Genomic DNA, 4,529 nt, shown 5'->3' with positions numbered 1-4,529 from the left:
ATTTTTCATCTGCTGAATCCAGGAATCAGGAACTCTTAACACCTGGGTCTCCAACAGGAGTGGCAGAGAGCTAGGCACTTGTACCTCCCCCGCCTCCCTCTCTGCCTCTTCCCCCTCTGCCTCCTCCCCATCCCCCTCCACCTACCCCTCCTTCTCCTCTTCCCCCTCCCCTTTGTCCTCCTTCCCCCCTCCTTCTCCCCCTAACCTACTCCTTTTCCTCACCCTCCCCCCTTCGCCCCATCCCCCTCCTCTCCATCTCCTCCCCCCCTCCTCCCCTTCCTCCTCTTCTTCTTTTCTTAGGCACATCAGCAGGGAACTAGATGGGAAGTGGAGCAGCTGGGACTTGAATCGATGCTATAATGGCAGACAGTGGCTTATCTGGTAATTATCCTGGAGCAGCCATGGCCAGATCACTGAGTGTTCATACTTCATCCGAGGGACCTTGATTGCTGGGCTTTGTACCCATATCAGCCAATGCATCTGTCCCCTTAACTACAAGACTGTATTCTTTAGCATCCCATCACTTGGTCAATAACTGTGTAGTGGCTTTTGAAACTCCGTAAGGACACATCAGCCAACTGCAAAACAATGACCAAAAATGAAATTATTATTACTTTGGGGAACAGATGGGTTTATCCCCAGCTATTTTACCTCTCTTATGGTATATAGCCATAGTAAGCAGTGTTTGCTATAGCACAGAGTTCCCCGTGCCTAGAAGAAATCAAGGTGTGAAGTGAATACTCAGACAACCATAGATACTAAATGTACAACCATGTAGTGGTCTTCCAGAGTAGAAGTTATATTATTTATGATTTTTGCTTGAGTCAGAAACAAGTTCTGCACATTTTTGCCAGTTGTTAGTCTTTACACAGGAATCACAGCTTGCACAATAGGCATGAAGAGCCAGTCAGGGACTTCTTTGGGGAGTTTTCCAAATTAGCCTACCCATATCCCATTGTGGGCATCATTGGGTAATTTGAGGATAAATTTAAAAGTTAATTTTAGAGAAACATGGTCTGCTGGAGGAGTAGTGATTTTCAGTACCTGAAAGTCTCTAAAAACTATCCACACACACAGATTAAATTCAAGTGGGGCACTGATGTTTGATGTCCGCCTGTGAGAGGTAGAGCTACAGACAGAAGGAGAGACAGAGAGAAGGGTCTTCCATCTGCTGGTTCACTCCCTAAATGGTTTCAACGGCCAGAGCTGAACTGATCCAAAGTCAGGAGCATCTTCCAGGTCTCTTACACGGATGCAGGGACCCAAGGACTTGGACCATCTTATAGCATATGCAGAGAACTTACGGTTCCCAGACCATAAGCAGAGAGCTGGTTGGAAGAGGAGCAGCCAGGGTGCTAACTGGTGCCTATATGGGATGCTGGCACCACAGGCGGAGGCTTAGCCTGCTATGCAACAGTGCTGGCTCCAATCGAACAGCACACCCCTGATCGGGGCCCCGAAAGTCAGAGATGCCGGCGGCGGAGGCAGCCAACAGGACCTGCAGGACAGACAGTGGCTGGTAAGCTCCCACGGCTTCCTGAGGAGGAGTAGGGGCTGGGAGGGGGCGGGGCCTTGGAGAGTAAGGGGTGGGCCTTGGACAAGATGGGGCGGGGCCTCAGGAGCATGTGCAAGTGAGGGGGCGGGGCCTCAGAGAGGAAGGGGCGGGGCTGTGGACAAGGGCGGGCCTTGGACAAGAAGGGGGCGGGCCTTGGACAGCAGGCTCTGGGGTGGTCACCATCGGCCCCCACTCACCTCCTGCCGCTTGCCCTCGTGGTGGCTAAACTTGGAGAAAAGGCCAATGAAGAGGTTCCCGCAGCAGCAGGCCACATGCACCAGGGGCCCCTCCTTGCCCAGGCTGAGCCTGAACGACACCATCAGCACCAGCGTCACTGTCTTGATTAGCAGCGTCCACTTGCCCAGGTAGCCCCGGATCACGAAGCCTCTCAGGATGGTCTTGACCTGAAGTGGGTGATGATGGGAGATGAGGGTCAGGGACAGTGTTGGGAGCCATGCCCACCCATGGAGCCACACCCACCCACAGGATCCACGCCCACCACATCCACCACTCACCTCCGGGATCCCAGAGCCGCTGGTGTAGGATGCGAACACATGCACCACAGACACGGTCAGGAAGGCAAACAACAGCGCCCACAAGACGTACATCAGGTAACTGAGGACGTAGTTGCTGGCCCCTGGATGGTGGACAGAGGGGATGGACATGGCCGACGCTGAGGGCGATGCCCTTGGGTCCCCTGGCCCTGCCCACCCCCAATGCCCTCAGTCCCAAGGCCCCGCCCCCGGCCCCACCTACCTTAGAGCAGCTGACCAGCAGCTACGCCCACGTCTGCCACAGTGGGCAGTGGTTCGGGTCCTTGAACGTGGTCTCGTTGGACATCCAGCAACACTGCTTGTGGCTGAACCAGAAGGTGGACAGGCACATGCCCTCCTTCAGGTCGATGACCCTGGTCCACAGTCAGGTCGATGACTCAGGCCAGGGTGCCTGCAGGGGAGCAGTGGGGGGCCAGACATCACCAATAGATCAGGACCCACTCTACAGGACTCACTGCCCACAGCAGACATCACCAATTGATCAGGATGCACTCTAAGGGACGCCCTGCCCACAGCAGACATCACCAATCAATCAGGACCAGGGGCAGCGAGGGCAAGACATCACCAATCAGGACACACTCTACGGCGGGCACAGTGACGTCAGCAGGGGCAGGCAGGGAGGGGAGGGACTGGGAGAGGAGGTCTGCGCAGAGACCCGGCTTCCATGTCAGTGGTCAGTGGGGACGCAGGCGGCTGAGGCGCTGAGAGCGCGCGGGACGCGGGAGACGCCGGGGACGCGGGCACTGAGGGCGAAGGTGGCGGCGGCTGAGGTGCTGAGGGCGGCTGAGGGTCCGGGGAACGCGGGCGGCGGCGACAGAAGCTGAGGGAAGCCAGTGGGGGCAGCGACTCCCGGGCGGCGTCGCCCCTTAGGCCCCGTCCCCGCTGCGCGCCGCCATCTTGCGCCCTCGGTGCGGCCATGTTGGGTCCTTGGGAGGGGTCGGGGCACACGGAGGCCACTCCCCTTCCACCTTTGCTCCGCCCCCTGCGCGCTGCTGCCCGCCATCTTGACTCTTCCATATTTTTTCCTGTCATAACAACTCCACAGAGGGGTTATATTACATTAGGTGTCATAAATCATCACCCCAGTGTTAAATCCATGACAGGAGCTCCATCTGGGTCCCCGCTGGCCCCCTCTTGTGTTTCTTCTTCTGTCACCCCGTGCATGCATTCCCTCCCTGGGGGCCGGTGCACCTGCTAGAGACCCGGATGGAGCTCTGGGGACCCAGTTGGAGCCCTGTGCACCTGCTAGAGGCTCAGATGGATCTCTGGGGTGTGCCGGCCTGCAGCACAATGAACCGGGTTTCCTGAAACAGAGTGGGAATGCAGGGACAAGGACAAAGAATGGAGCCAAGACAAGTCCTGATCAAGGCTCGTTTATTGAACAAATCCAGTAGTATTTAAACATGACCAGTTGTTTACAAGAAGGAGCACAAAAGATTTACATATCAAAAAGGCTTTTAAGGTTACAAAGAGTTCCAGATAAGGTTCTTAATTATTGATTACACTTAGGTGATAAATGCAGGTTTCAGGTGTGACTGATTATCTATATCATCTCTTGTGAAAGGTTTAGGTTCTTCCTGCCTCTTTCTGGAATCTCCCTAGCCTAATTGTCTGTGCCAGGAAGTCTCCATTCATATGTTTAAGTGTAAACAAAGGGAGTGACTGCCTGTGGCTGCCCACACTGGGGGGCCAGATGGAGCCCTCCAGACCCAGATGGAGCCCCTGGGGGCCCTGTGCACATGCTAGAGACCAGGATGGAGCCCTGGGGACCCAGATGGTGCCCTGTGCACCTGCTAGAGGCCTGGATGGATCTTTGGGGGAACCAGATGGAGCCCTCGAGACCCGGATGGAGCCCCTGGGGGCCCCGTGCCCCTTCTGGGGACCCGGATGGAGCACCTGGGGGCCCCGTGCATCTGCTGGAGGCCTGGCTGGAGCCCCTGGGGGCCCAGTGTACCTTCTGGGGACCCGGATGGAGTCCCTGTGGGCCCCGTGCATCTGCTGGAGGCCCAGATGGAACACCTGGGGACTCCGTGCACCTGCTGGAGGCCCGGATGGAGCCCCTGGGGGCCCCGTGCCCCTTCTGGGGACCTGTATGAAGCCCCGGGGGCCCTGTGCCCCTTCTGGGGACCCGGATGGAGCCCCTGGGGGCCCCGTGCCCCTTCTGGGGACCTGTATGAAGCCCCGGGGACCCTGTGCCCCTTCTGGGGACCCGGATGGAGCCCCAGGGGGCCTCGTGCACCTGCTGGAGGCCTGGATGGAACACCTGGGGGCCCCGTGCACCTTCTGGGGACCCGGATGGAGCCCCGGGGGCCCCGTGCATCTGCTGGAGGCCTGGATGGAGCCCCTGGGAGCTCCGTGCACCTGCTGGAGGCCTGAATGGAGCCACTGGGGACCCCGTGCACCTTCTGGGGACCCGGATG

The 4,529-nt window shown here is 57.8% G+C and overlaps 1 pseudogene; it reads right to left on the bottom strand.

Moving 5' to 3' along the window:
• Positions 1 to 284: 284 nt before the first annotated feature.
• LOC108175876 (H(+)/Cl(-) exchange transporter 4-like) lies at positions 285 to 2,220 on the bottom strand (annotated as a pseudogene).
• Between the last annotated feature and the right edge of the window lie 2,309 nt (positions 2,221 to 4,529).

This window comes from Oryctolagus cuniculus, chromosome 16 (genome assembly GCF_964237555.1).
Source record: "Oryctolagus cuniculus chromosome 16, mOryCun1.1, whole genome shotgun sequence".
Taxonomy (NCBI): domain Eukaryota; kingdom Metazoa; phylum Chordata; class Mammalia; order Lagomorpha; family Leporidae; genus Oryctolagus; species Oryctolagus cuniculus.
The sequence above is the reverse complement of the archived record's forward strand: the minus strand, read 5'-3'. Positions and strand labels throughout refer to the sequence as shown.